The sequence below is a fragment of the Plectropomus leopardus genome, chromosome 8 (genome assembly GCF_026936395.1).
Source record: "Plectropomus leopardus strain MGB_pleo_1.0 chromosome 8, ASM2693639v1, whole genome shotgun sequence".
Lineage (NCBI taxonomy): Eukaryota > Metazoa > Chordata > Actinopteri > Perciformes > Serranidae > Plectropomus > Plectropomus leopardus.
The window spans coordinates 25,424,588-25,439,648 of record NC_142183.1 but is presented as its reverse complement, the minus strand read 5'-3'; the positions used below and the strand labels follow the sequence as shown (position 1 = coordinate 25,439,648).

Sequence of the window (15,061 nt, the reverse complement as noted above, 5' to 3'; positions counted from 1 at the left end):
CCAAAATAAAGATTAACAAGAATCCGTCAGATTGTGATGATAGGCCTGTGGTAGGGAAGTTGATCCCTGTGGATGTATAACAATCACAGCAGATTAGTTTTAAAATACTATATATCAGATATTCAGTGTTTTTTCTCTCTTTGTTTATTTATCAAAGTCCTTAAGCCTTTTGAGCTAAAGTTACATCAATGTGAGGTTCACTTTAAATAAAAGAACATTTAAACACTGATAGAAGTGTTACGTGAGAAGAAATTTGGTTAAACTAATATAAATTTGATACTTTATTGATATTATATGTATATATAGACTGTTTTGCTTGTCTTTTTACTGTGTTGTCCTATATTTAATGTAATGACCTTCAGATTGTGACTGTTGTTTGTCTTTCTTATTTTCAATGCAAGACCTGTATGTATTCACTCAAACTGCTCAGACGCAGCTTTTAGACTTTGAAGTGTATTTTTTGTGACAAGGAGCTATTTTCATAATGGACCTGGAGGAGAAATACAGTGATATTGCAGGGTTAACAAAGCCCACATGAAGGACAGGTAATGCTCTCGCACTAATGTTGTGTCAGTTGCCTGATTGTACATTTGCATAATGGAAAGTGAGAGGTAATGTGCAGGAAATTTATATTTGCATTATATTTTGTCACCAGAGTTAAACATGTTTACAATGGCACGGGAGCACTAAATGTTATATACTGTGTGTCCTGTTCACATCTCCTACACTCAAGCAGAGGTGCATCACTGCTTATCTCACTGTCATGTGTGGTTCTTCTCTTTGCTGTGTGTAAAGACTATAGGCATTGTTTTTATTTTGGCTGGTAATATTGGTAATGTTCATAACTAATACACAATATCAATATGTTCAAAATGGGCCAAATAAATGGTCAAAATTGATGCAGCAGAGGTTAAGACATCCTGACTTACATCCTTAGCATTGGTCAAGCCCCAAACACTGCCAGCATTTTTGATAATGCAACCAGTTTAATCATTTCGTGAGAAAGTCCACACCTCCATTACAAAATCATAAGTTATAGATTTCAGGCCCAAGCGCAGAAAACTACGTTGGCCTGCAGAGGTAAACCATTGCAAATTAAGAAGATACTTATAAATTGATCCAACACAAGCAAATTTTAAAAAGACCAATTTGACAATGCACAATGGTTAGAAAAAACAGAGAAAACAAGACCAATTGCATTTTAATAAAGGCTGTTTACAGGTGACACTAAAAAGTGATGCACACAGATGGGAAATGCCTGTTGTTGCCATGGCTGTCGCTTATGAAGTTATTAAAGTTGGCGTTCCATCACTGGTGTTGAAAATAAGCTAAAATCTGATTGCAGATGTCTGATGTTAACCAATCATTATCCCATTGCTAATTATCAGCCTACCAATTATAAAAATCTGATGAAATACACACAATTCATTTTGAAACATTATGTTTCTGGCTATAGTTACATTCTGATATGTCACTAAGTCACGTTCAACAATGAAAATAAATTGCAAATTGTTTGAGTCCCTCTGTTGAGTCCTTCCAATTTATTGCTGCTGCCTGAAATGCCTTATTTCACAGCAGCTTTTCTAAAAAACTGTGATGCATGTTGGAATGTTTTTAAGTGGGGTTCTTTTGCAATGACAATGCAGAGGCAAGGGAAAAATACAAAGTTGTGATGCTGTCTCAGATTCGGTGCCTATTATTATATGCATTTAGTGTTTCCCAGAAAATAAAAATCTGCAACGATCAGCAGTTGTTGCTATTTGATACAGCACCAGCAACTTATTAGCTGCTCTTCTCCTGCTCTCTCTGCCCCGTTAGCACAAGATGAGACAGCAGTAGAGGCTAACACCACACATTGTGCCGTTAAAGCATCCAAACAATCTTGCACCGACACAGGAACAGTATTACTCAGTTGTCATTTTGGGCAGCACTAGCCCTGTGATGCTAACAGTTAGGCTTGTCACTGTGTGTGTGACTTTGTCACAGGCCCAGAGGTCACTCCTGCAGTAGTCTCATGATAAACAGAGAGAGAAAGTGGAGCAAGGAGGGGCTGAGAGAATCAATATGCTGTTTCACAAAATAAAACGTTAAAGGAAAGACTATGAAAAATTGGACACAATTGCAAGGTTGCACAGAATTCATGGAAATTGGCTGAATTTGTGTCAGCATGTTTCTGTTTTTTTTTTCATGTTTTCACTTTTTGACTTTTTTTTATTTTTATAAATGCTGTATATGTGTTGGAAAATTGGTGAGATGTTTTTTTTTTTAGATTTGTTGTGCGTTGAGCTCAGAGCGACCATACATTACCCCCGATGGCATCAATGTGACATCACCAGGGTACTTCTCTCCAGTACAGAAGATAAGACTATACAACGGTTTACACTGTGCGTAAACTGAAAGGAATGAAATCATCACAAACTAGCTTGGGGTCAAGGGGTGGCCCACAGCCTATTTTTATTTCACAGTAAGTGGCAGGTATTTTGGGACTGTTGAGTAGTTGTCACTTTTTTGTGATGGTTGCTGTATCCACTAGCCAATTAAATTCTTTAAAGTTTATGAGGTAGTTGTAGTATATGGTAAAACTTAAAGGCAAAAACTTATAATAAATCAATACATGAGTTGTAAATAATTATAAACATGGTTTTTAAAAATTCAGGCAGACATTGTTCAGTATACTTGAATACATACTTTCAATTGTTTCCCAAATGTTGACACTGGAGAAACTGCAGCCTGTGCTTTGATAGTCACTAATTTCAGCAGTATTAAACACACTGTTGTCCAGAGACTGCTTTCATTTTTATTTAATTCATCAGTGCTCTTATTTCCTATTTTAACAACCATAAAGAGTACCTGGATGAGAGTCAGGCTTTTAATCATTGAGTGGCGCAGTGGTAATATTCGTGATTTATCTTTGATTGCCTTTACCCACATGAAACAAAAACACTTGACTTTGTTATTTACAGTGTTTCTCACAAGCTCTTAAGTTATTTATGACTGTAGCAGGCTGTTATGGGATGCCAAGTCAAGCAGTGGAAAGGGACTGCATGAAAATGAGAAGCACTGTCATTTACGGTGTTGTGGGAGTCTATTTGCCTCAAGTATGTCTGATGTTGTGGGACATACTTCCTTTTGGAAGCAAAAGTCAGAGGACTGACTGCAGAAACAGTTTCAGAGTCACGAACAATAATCCACTTAAGTGACTGGGAATGAGACCTCAACCTCGACCTTAGTTTCTGTTTGATTCTCATGTTAAGACCTGCAGATTCACAGGATTTAACAAGCTATATTAAATTCCCTCATGTGACACCACAGCAGTTTTATCAATTTAAGATTCTTTTTTTTTAAGTCATGAGGCCAAAGTACTGCTGTGGATCCTCTGTGTAATTTGATCTGAAAGTTTTGAACAAAGATGAACAAAATGCTCATGTCCCTTTGCTGTTTTTTTCCTATTTGAGAAGATTGCCTCGAGTAAACCTTTGACAATCCCTACTGTGTAGATTTGTTGACACTGACACAGCAAATATTTGAAGGCAATCTGCAATTTTCCCTTTAGGGTAAAGAGAACACATGCACATAAATAAAGACCATTCCTGGAACACTGAAAGGGGAAAAATGTTTTCATATATTTATAGAGGTACTGTGATGCACAAACAGGAAGCTAAGGCTACAGCAACCGGTTAGCTTAGCTTAGCAACAGGAAACAGGGAATTCACAGGGAATGATTCAATTATTCACAAATTGAGGATACTCTGAGAGAGCTTCTAACTTATAGCCTAAAGATTCTTAGCAAGATTCCTAACCAAGGTGTGTTTTGGGAAATTCTCAGAGCAACACTAAGTAAGCAAGGGACATAACTTTTTATTGTGGTGAGGAGGTGCTGTTGACCCTGTTTGCTAGGTATGGTGCATTCTTTTCAAGATGTGATTGGTTGTCACAAACGCCTTTTTCTGAGCCTGCAAGGTCTGGGCACCTAGTTAAAATTAAATGCACTGCAACACAATAGGATATTGTGAAAGAGTTTTTTTGTTCGATCACACTGCTACACGGTTTGCAGTTGTAAATATTTTAGTGTTGTGCTCACTTTATTTCTGGCATTACACTGTATCATTATAGCATTGGGTGTGAAATATTTAAGTACCCCTAATGATTTTTTCTAATTTCTGCCATTTTTTTATCCTCTTAAACTTAAGTATCTTCAAGTCCTCCTCCCTAACATTTTTTTTAATCTTAGCAGCTCTCTTAAGGACTAAGATGCTTCCGCAATTTAGAAAATGTCATAATTCTAAGAATTTTCTTTGAATTTTGTCACTAGGAGCAACTCTTTGTAAAAGGGAGCTTTGTGAGTCGGGCCCCAGGAAGTTACTGAGCCTGGGATCTAGTTGCTTAGAAATAGGCAAGTTACAGCATCTTCACTGATTGTCACAAAAGCCAAATATAAGGAATATGAGTAAAATAATGGCCAAATATGAGATTTATTTTTCCTGATTAAACTTATAACAATAAATCACAACCAAACACATCCACAGATATTAAAAAAGAACAAAAGAAAGACGCAGCTAGCAAAAAAGTCACTGCATATACTTACTGTAAATGTGTATACTTATGAGGAAAATATACATTTAATGTTGAATAGAAATACAGTTTCTTTCAAAATAAATGATTTTTCTTGCGTGTGGCAATTTGTCTTTTTTGAAGTGAGATCTTACAGTATGTGTCCTGATGGTTCAATATAAAATTTAAGAGAATTAAACATGTTATCTGACCCTCCTCTTTCACATTCACTGGTACAAGCAGCACCTGCTACGCAGCAAAAACACATTCTGGACCTGATTCAAGAAATGGTTGTACAGCAGTCCTTTTATGATCCGGACAAACACATAAATCACATGACTTCCCCCCTCACTTCCTCTTTGCTCTGACTTCTCTCTCCTATCTCTGTGAAGCAGATCCCTCTGAGGCCTTCTGGAGACAACATAAATCAAATTATGGATTCCTTACACTCATGTCTCAGGCCTGGCGAAAAGAGGCCAAACCTTTATTTCTTGCATTACACGAAGTGCTATTATCACAAGACCATAAAAGATGCTCATCTGACAAACTCTCCACTTTGCTGCTGCTGCTGAAATATTATATAAGTTCACTGCATGTAGAGTAAGCGGGCTGGTTTTACAGCACTTTTCAGGTGCTCAGGTGAAGAGTTATGGCTTGTGAACCAACGCTGATGATAAAAACTTCACTTGTTAACATTAAAATGCTGCTGTGGCCCGGTGCTGTCGCAATAACATAGATATTACAGTTGAAAATATTGCCTTGTGGATGTTGAAGTAGGGTGGTCTCTACTGTATTTAGGAGAATTAGACTTGTACATTTCTGCACATCCACCATCGACACCAAAACTGCACCCAAATATCACAGTCTCACACAACACCACTATTTCAGTATTGCCAAAGATGACTCATGGGCTGGATTAACTATAATAAAATGAATTCTGTTAACGAATTTAACATGGTCTGTGTAGCTAAAGAGCCAACCCCTTTTTTCACTGCACCATTGTCATCCAAAAACTAATAAAAACACATCAATGAGCCACACCGGTGCACTGTCTTCCTTTCCTACAATAAACATGGGCATTGCAGTTTATTTCAAGTCAGTCCCACATGAACCATCCTGTTGCTGTAAATACTCATTACAGCATCAAATGTGTATTAATATGCAACTAAAATTAGTCTCTCAAACATGCACAATTCAATCCTGACTGAGTAATTCCTGCTGAACAGCACAATGCCCAGCTGTTTTAGGAAATGTCTGAGCCTCTTGTAAAATCTGACCCATTTTCAAACATGATTTCAGTGAGAACCAACGGACTAAGGACTGGCTGCCGCAGACAGGGTAGGGAACCCATAAGTGTATGGCACTTGCGGACTATCTGATAAATGTGACACAAGCTTTATCCTTTAATCAAATCATGGATGGTTTACTGAGTTAGAATTACCCTAAAGTGTCAGAGGTCCCCTGAGTTTCAACTTCAAAATGTTGTTCAGATTAACACTTACAGACCAGGAAGAGACTAAAAAAGACCACAAAGAGGTGCAAGGGAACTGCAAAAACAAGACAAAACGATCACTTGGGGTCACAAAACAACTACAAAGAGACACAAAACAAGCAAAAGGTGACATAAAATGCACACATAAAAGATTCATAATAACTACAAAGACACACAAATCCACCACAACGCATTTTGTAGAGGAGGTAGTGGGACCTTTTGCATACAGGTGCCAGGGGCCCATTGTCTCAAAATCCGTCAATGAGTCAAATCCACGTGATCAGTCTACCTTGATTCAAATAGTGGTGGTCTCTTCTCATCCTGGCTGCTTACATAAAGGTCAGAAAGCACAAAACAAAAACACTACTGCACTACTTATGCATGGGTGTGTTTTTGGTGACCAGTCACTGTTTTTCCACCAGGGTTAGCGTCTCGAAAGCAGTTGTATTTTTTTAGTATGACAGCGCTGTATTTCAAAGCAGGATTTTGCCTCCACAACAGAGTTTTTCAAACAGTAACTTAACTTGTGCTTAAACTTAATTACACATTAACCACAGGGTTGTTGAAATGTAACATTTCAACATATCAGCAACATAATAACTTGCACATGTATCATCCTATAGAGCCTGCATTTGATTTTGTATCTAATTGTTCTCCAACTGTCTTCATCATTCTGAAACAAAAACATAAACACATGTGAGGATGACTATTCTTCACTCCTGCCACCAGCAAATAGGCAAAAATTGTGATTTTATTATTTTTAAGTCACATAACATTGGTAGGGTAGGAATTTGGCATCAATACCATTGCTTGTCTTGTAAACATTTTTCGTTAAATATTATTTTGGGGTAGAGTTCACAGAGTAAATGTGCTGCATTGGAATCCATGCCATAATAATCTGACCTGCTCTTAGTGCAAACTGAGGATTCCCGACAATGCCAAGTATATGTGGTCTTCAATAATCTGAACCGAGTATTAGATCAATAGAAGAACAATTACTCAGTTATATTAGATTATTTTGTGAATAGCATAGTAGGATAAAGAACATCAGCATAAATTATTATCTGAATGACATAGAGTTGAAATTATTTTAAAAACCTAAGAGAAAAGTTTCAAAACTGGAGCCCAAGATGTCCCCCCCTTCGCTCCGCCTCTGTGTGGCAGCAGGTACATTTAAAGATTGTGTTCAATACATTGGAGAGAGAGGAGTATGCCATGAAAGTGCTGCAGTTGGCTGCTTGGTCTGCAGCTCACAGGCACTGCTTCTTTTTTCCGATGTGAAAATATAAACCAGACCCTTTTGTGTTTGAGATCAAAAGTGAAGTTAAAATTTTCTCAAGGTGCAAGGGGCGACTGTCATCTTCATCAACTTTTACAACTAAAGCACAAATTGAACATAAGGGCTCTTGGAGCCCTGAAGAGCATGGACTCAATACCCTTAAGCACCACACACTGCAGTGACTGAGGTGCTTCTTAAGACTGAACCACTAAAAAAAAAAATCATTGCTGGTGTTGTCAAGACCAGACTGGTGACCATACTTACTCCTTGTGCGAAATTAGGTGTAAAAACTTTGTTACAGCATTTATATACACTACATCAGAATACTACTTTACCATTTAAACATTAATCCATCCATTTTGAATGTGCTTATTATATCTAAAATGTCATCTTGGTGTTTTCATATTGTCACTTTCTCTGTAAAACAAAGAAAAGAAAGACTGAAAGAAGAAATGTCTCCTGCTTCCTCCTCTTTCAGTTGACTAACAACATAATTGTGCACTGCAGCCGTCGTCTGGAAGGCAGGCAAATCAACAGACAAAACATAACCTTTATTTAACTGGGAAGTCACATGTGACCTAATTAAGGTGAGACAAGTTTAACCAACACATCTTAAACTTTCTGCTTGTTCTCAGCAGGTTCAATGAGGTTTCTGTCACTTATTTTCTGTATTCAATTACATTTGAGCTCAATGGAGACATCAGGCTTTATAATGCTTTCATACCGAGGCCAACAATCATACCTGCACTGAGGTCCTCAAGTCAAGTCATGCTTTATACTAACATCATCGACTGTCAGCATGGAGACACAGAGTCAACACTTCTGCTGTGATAGAGGAATAAAACATGAGTGATCGCAGAGAGAGCTGTTCACATTGTTTCTACACAAAAGGTACACACTCACTTCATCTGTGAAGGTTACCAGCCATGCATCCCTGTTTTCAAAATGCTCAGTATTCCCACCCATACTATATTACAAGACAGTGTGTCTTCAAATTCATCCAATGTGGCGAGCTTGTTTTTCAAGTGTGGTAAGATTTATCTCCATTAGTGTAGACACAGCCTAAAACCATGGATGAATTATGAGATTAATGAGCCCCCTTGGAACAGACATGTAAAGGCCTCCACCGCTCCTACATATGAGCAAGACACAGTCTTTGTGTTGTTGTTGCATATCCTTGTAGTTGTTACAGTCTCTTTGAGGTCATTTTGTGCCTTTTTGAGGTAATTCTGTCTGTCTTTGGTTGTTTTGCGTGTCTGTGTAGTCATTTTTGTCTCTTTATGAATGGTTTGTGAGTCCTTATTGGTTGTTTTGTGTCTCTGTGGTAGTTTTGTGTCTCTTTTTGGATGTTTTGTGTCATTTTTTTGGTCATTCGGTGTATTTTTGCAGTTATTATGCCCCTTTTTGTAGTTATTTTGTGTCTCTTTGCAGTTCCTTTGCATCTCTTTCTATTTATTTTGGGTTTCCTTATGGTTGTTTTTTGTTTCTTTGTACTTGATTTCCGTCTTTTTTTGGTCATTTGTTGTCTTCTAGAAGTTGTTTTGTGTCTCTTTGAAGTCGCTTTGTTTTTTGTACTTATTTTTGGTTTCTTTGCAGTTCCCATAGATCTCTTTGTGGTATTATTGTGTCTCTTTCTGCTTGGTATGTGTTAATATGAGTGACATTGTGCAAATGAGGGCCAGCTGGCCACCTGACACCTTAAGAAAATTGACCTGTGTCTGGTAAATCCTTTCAGTAATCCATCCATGCATAAAACCCCAGATTACTTAATCAGTCATTCATCAGATTTTTCCTCTGTCCCTCTGCCACAGCAATACAGATTGCTACAATAAAACATTTATTCTACCAATTCCTCAGAAAAAAACAGACATTCCGGTTCTCTTTTTGAGCATCCCAGAGACTGTCTTGTGATGTTTCTCGAATTCTTTTCCTTCTTAATGATACCAAAGCTGGTCAATGGGGTTGAGGTCTTGTGACTGCTGAAGGAAAGTCATGCGAGTGAAAACTTGTTGCTTATGGATTTTCAACAAGATGGTCAGAGAGCTCTGATGCATGTTTCACTTTTATCTTGCTAGAAAAACAACAATATTTTAAGTCAGGAGTGACTTTACTGCATGTGTGGCACAGAGGATATTTATATGCAACTGACGAAATATTATATGTAACTTTATATGTATGCACTTTATTTTGCATGCTTACAGAGAACTCCATTGAATTTCAAGCATTTATTTTTTGATTTTAAAAGGCATGAGATCTCCTATACTGTAGGTATATTAACTGTTGGCTTGCACTGCATTCTTCATTTGGCTGTGGGCACCTAAACCACCGAAGACCAGCCAAGTGATGCTAATGTCAAGTGTCATTCCTTGCCATAGCAACGGTAAACATCCGTGAATAGGTTATCAGCGCGTAAATAGAGCGCAGAATGAAGCTACTTCGTAAACACAGATGAGATTCATTGTGTAGCACTAAATATGGGACTTAGATCATTAAGTAAACTTGAATATAATAAATAGTCTAAACCTTTGAAACCTGAGCAAATTGGCTTCATTTCTTTTAAAAACAAGTAGTTTTAGTTTTAGTTAGTAGTTTGTAAAAGTTACAAGAAATTACCTGGGAATTAGTTTATAAAGGCAAAGAAAAAAACTAACAAGGCAAGCAAAACTTGGAAAATGTGCTTAAAAATTATAATAACAGTAACTAATAACTAACTAAATAACAATGATTATAAATGCAGTTGTCCCTGTTTTTTTCTTTTGGTCCTAGACATTTTTCCATTGCTTTATTTTAAAATAATTTTCTACTAATATCAATGTAAAACATTTCTTACCAAGTTTCAACTGCCATTGATGTTCCTCCGTGTTTCAAAGGGTTATATGGTGATATTTACCTCTGACTTTATTGTACCCTTTTGGTTTATTTATTGTTACCTTGTTATGAATTAATCATAAGAAATTTAGATCCAAGAATGAGTGCAAATATTTTTTCATAAAAAAGAATAATTTTTTTATTTTATTAGGCTATATAAGCCTATATATGTTTTGCTGATTTAGATGCAGTTGTTTAGATAATATGTTGTTACTTTTTCTGAAGGCTAGGATTTTTGCACAATGCTGTGATTGGTACCATTGTGCGTCCATCTGGGTCAGATGAGTTAGCTGTTGACACCCAGTAAAGGCTGGCTGATATCATATAGAACTGTCAACTTGTTACACTATATTCCTACCTTCAGTCATGAGAGACATATCTGCCTGAGAAGATGTGGAAGAGCCCCAACGACACCATCAGGAACATCTTGGGCGGCACGGAATGATCTAACATCATTTTAAGTCCATACTGATGTTTAGCCAAGACAACATACATGTGTTTCCAGGGTCTTAAGAGTGTAACAGAGCAAAGTAAAAACAAACTAGAGTATAGGGCGATATCGAGAAGACGTGTCGATTAAGAACAACTGACAGCAGCATCTATCTAGTCTTTAGCGCTCGCCATTGTTGTTATTACTGCTGATTGTTTCTGGCGCACTGTTTGACAACAGCATTAGTCCCGCCCATAGCGCTGATAGGCAAGTCATTAGTACCCCTATTGTGCTCAGTGGATCTTTTTAAATTTTAATCAGTCAACTCAAGGAGTGGGCGGATTCAAAGGACCTAGAAACCACTGAAGACCAGCCAAATAATCATTTCAAATTTCCTTCCCAAAATAAATTTGGGAAAATCTTAAAACTTTGTTCTACCTGAGTCTAATGTGATTCATGGTTATAACACATGACTCTCCAGAGCGCTACACCTCCTTAGTCGGTCTCTGCAACTTTGAATATGCTTAAGATCCTTTTCCCATGCTTCCATCAGTGTGTTTGACCAGAGGTCAAGTACTGTTGGTTTAACACTGGCTCCAAACTGTATTCTTTTCTTTCCAGCTGTTAAACTTTGCTTTTATCTGTTCGGTTTTGTTTTCATCGCTCATTGTAACTGATTTGGAAAATCCTCTTATGTTTCAACTGCACTGAAAGGAGCAGGGTCTCTACAGTCAGCTGGCTTTGTTTGACTTTGTTCCAAAAAAATCACTACAGAGTGTCAGGTAAAGCCCTCTTAAAATGTAGAATTAAGAACTTGGGAAAACAACTTCGCTCCTTGAAAATGTTACAAACAACAGAGTATTTGCAATGAAAATCCACAACCAAACGGAAACTTCATCAGACAACAATAACAAGGATGGTTCTGAAATCATCTCAAACATCTCAAAGTTTCTCTGTCTCCTTTTCTCTTCCTTTTGCTCTTATCTTTATTTCGTTAGTTTTTGTATTTGCAGGTATCCATTTGAAAAGATAAAACACTTTTCCCACTACACAAAAATCCCAATGACATCTGCTAATATCTAGAAATTCTGTAGCAGTCAGGGGTATTCATCAGCTTTGACTCCAATCGGCTTTGATCGGCAGTGATGGAGCACAGCATCTGGGTGATTGTGTTTATTTTAGCCTCTTATCGACAAGCTGCACCGACACAAAATACTGTCTGTCTCCGCCCAAGCAGCTCGCAAACATCCTTCCAAAGTAATCCGCACTAAGGTAAAAGAGAGACTGTATAATATAAAAAAAGAGGTAACCACATTAACATTGCACTGGCCTAAACGCTGTTTTCTACTGTTTATTGGCCTGTTTTCCAGCCTGTGACGACAAACGTGATAGTTAAAAAACAAAAAAACACAGACAGGCATGCCCATCTGTGGCAGAGCCGTGTACAAGGTTATAGTTTACTGGCAATGAAAATGAGTTTATAGTCAATATTTAGCAGGTTTTCCCTTGTTTAAAAAAACAAGTGTACAAACTAACACATTTTCACAGACAGCCTGTCTAGCTGTTAAATCAAAAACACTCTGTAAACACAGCTGATGAATTCATAAAAGACCAAACTCAAACACCTAAAACAAGACCAACTAGAAAAGTGCAGATCTCTGCCAGGCGGCTGCCCTTGTCGATCCTGACTGCTCTAGACGAATTCCAGCAGCTGCGATTCAGCAAGTTTTAGAAAATTTGCATCGCCATAACTTGGTGCACAGAGCACCTGCGAACAAGCACTGCATCGGAAATATAGATACAATGTAATTATTGGGATAAATGTATTTTTAATAAGTAAATGACAGCCACAAATCTTTGATCAATGTCATTCACAAGTGGACTTTTGATGGTATTAACTTTGTCTGTAGGCTACAGTACAAAGAAGTAAGAAACAACAGTAATGAGCACAATTAAAGTAGACAACTTTTGGTAAAAGCGCATATATCATGGAAAAATTACCAAATAAAAAAAATGTGTGATCCTACAAAATAAGCAAGCAAAACACTTAGCACTCTCTGTGTGGTATGACATCGTGACATGACATAGAGCCCGGAGGAACTGCCCCTCCCGCTCCCTCGCAGTCAAGATGGTGGCTCAGATTAAAAAAATGCTGATTTATTCATCTTGTACTGTGCCTACCTTTAGTAGATCATAACATGTCAGGTATGGAATTAAACTTCAGACACTCTGCTTCTAAATGAAACTACGCTTTTGTGTGGTTGTCAGTTTGTGAGCTACGACAAAGGCCAAAATGCGGCCTCAACAGACAGTAAGGGTGGTTGTTTAGTGTAAACTATTTCCGGAAAACTTTTAGACAGTTAGTTGTCAATGACGGTATAAAACAGTCAGTAAAACAGGTTTTCCAACAACTATGAATTAACTTAACATCGAGAAGTCCTTGAGTATACAGTTATAAATGTGCATACCAAATATTAGACTGATCTGTCCAGTAGTTTTATAGAAGAACAATCTTTTTTAATAAACTGAGTTAATCAAAAATAATCACTGAACAAGTCCACAATGGTCGGCAGCCCAGCAGAATATAAGAACATGATTTTCAGTTTCAGTAAATCTGAAGCCGCAGTAACTTCCTCCTCTACTTTGCACTACAAAGACATGACTTAAAATACAGTGTGACCATTAAAGTGATAAAAACCTCTTTTATGGTGTCCTAAATTAAAAATGCTCCCAGAGAAAAATGTGAGATCATCCCTGTGTAGTTGCAGGGAAACATTATTCTGGAATTAGACTGACAAAACTACTGGTATGTGGTTAATTGTGTGCATCAGTGATCCTCACTGGAAGCCGTTTGTGTATTGAACTAGACTCATAAAGCGTAAGTCATGCCCTCCTTTCACTTAGACATAATGACCAGCCTTGTGCTGATAAAACACCTTTCTCCAGGCTTTGCCAATAATGAATCTGCAGTTATTAAGCCTGTGCATGCCTTCAAGCACTTTGAAATAAAAAATACAAGTCTGTGTTGAATCCTTGTTTTGGGTAATTCCTTCATGACTTAAGGATTGATAAAGTGTGTTCTCATGCAGGCCTTTAGAAAACTTATAGCGTAGGTCTCCACTCTCTCTTAGCTAGAATCAACAGCAAGCTGTTTCCAGGCAAGGTCAAATACACAAGATACATCAAGGCCCTAATAGTTTCAACAAAGAGTAAATATAGCATGGTGATATTAGATTTGACTGTATAGGCGACTGTATGTGAACTACATTTATCACTTTATTAGGCTTTTGGAAGTTTCTCTGTGACCCTGAGTGCACCGTGGTCTCCTGTGCTCTGTGATTTAGTGCAACAGTATAAAAGATATGTCTTATCTTTCAAATATTTACTTTACAGCACTGGCCTAAAAGGAGAATGGTTGAGAAGATAAGTGTAACCTCTTGGAGTGACAATAAAAAGAAGTGAGCAGATGGCATTAGACAAAAATCTCAACAGGAACTCACACTACTGAATGGGCCGAGGCCGGTATGGTCAGGTTAGACAATTTGAACGCTGACCAATGGAAGAGCAGAAGCCAGAAGCATTAGTGTACAGAAAGCAACTAACACCTCTGCGAATGAGCACAAAATTGCGCATGAAATTTAGGCCTGAAGCAGTGGATGTAAAAACAGAATTTTGTTTCTTTGAAAATAGACGCAAACACTTCGGCTAATCTCGGCAGAGGGATATTATGGAATGCTGAAGAAAACTGCTCAGCCTTGCTTCCGAGCTTTGCCAGTGGCCACAGTATTGCAGTGAAAAAGTCCCCTGTGACCCATAAAGCATGTTTTTTTCATAGACCACCATTATAATAGAGACGTCTGTACAAGTGCTGACGGGACACGAGTTGCAAACAAGCTCAAATTATGAATTCTTCGATTTTGAATTTCTTAACAATAGTGGTTTTATATTAGTAAAACTTTCCACGAGCTGAGAAAAGCGATTTAAAAATCTGTGATGTCATCACAACGTAATTTCTATGAGCTGAGCGGCAGAAACACAACCTATATATATATATATATATATATATATATATATATATATATATATATAAAATCAATATTCAATGGGCCTCATACTGCAGAATTAAAACACAGAAGCTATAGTGGTTTTTTTTGACGTATACACCAGGCAAGCAACTCCAGTGGATTGAATAGGTGCCATCTTTTGGCATTTGGTATCTTATCATAATTATACATCTATGGAGCCAACACACAAACTGCCCTCCATCAATTCTGTGTTGTGCGTACCTGTGTTTCAAGGAATTTGGTAAATTGACTCAACCTCTGCTGATAAGTGTAAAATGTAAAAGAAACAGCCACAGGACTGGATCTGAGTGTGTGCATGTTAGACTACATGGAAGCCAATGAATAAGCCATATTTTGTAAAAAGATGGATCATCTAA

The 15,061-nt window shown here is 37.5% G+C and overlaps 1 long non-coding RNA gene across 1 annotated transcript in view; it reads right to left on the bottom strand.

Annotated features, from left to right (window-relative positions):
* The window catches only part of LOC148188949 (uncharacterized), a 74,761-nt gene that overhangs the window by 49,701 nt on the left and 9,999 nt on the right, over positions 1-15,061 (bottom strand). The window lies entirely within an intron of this gene.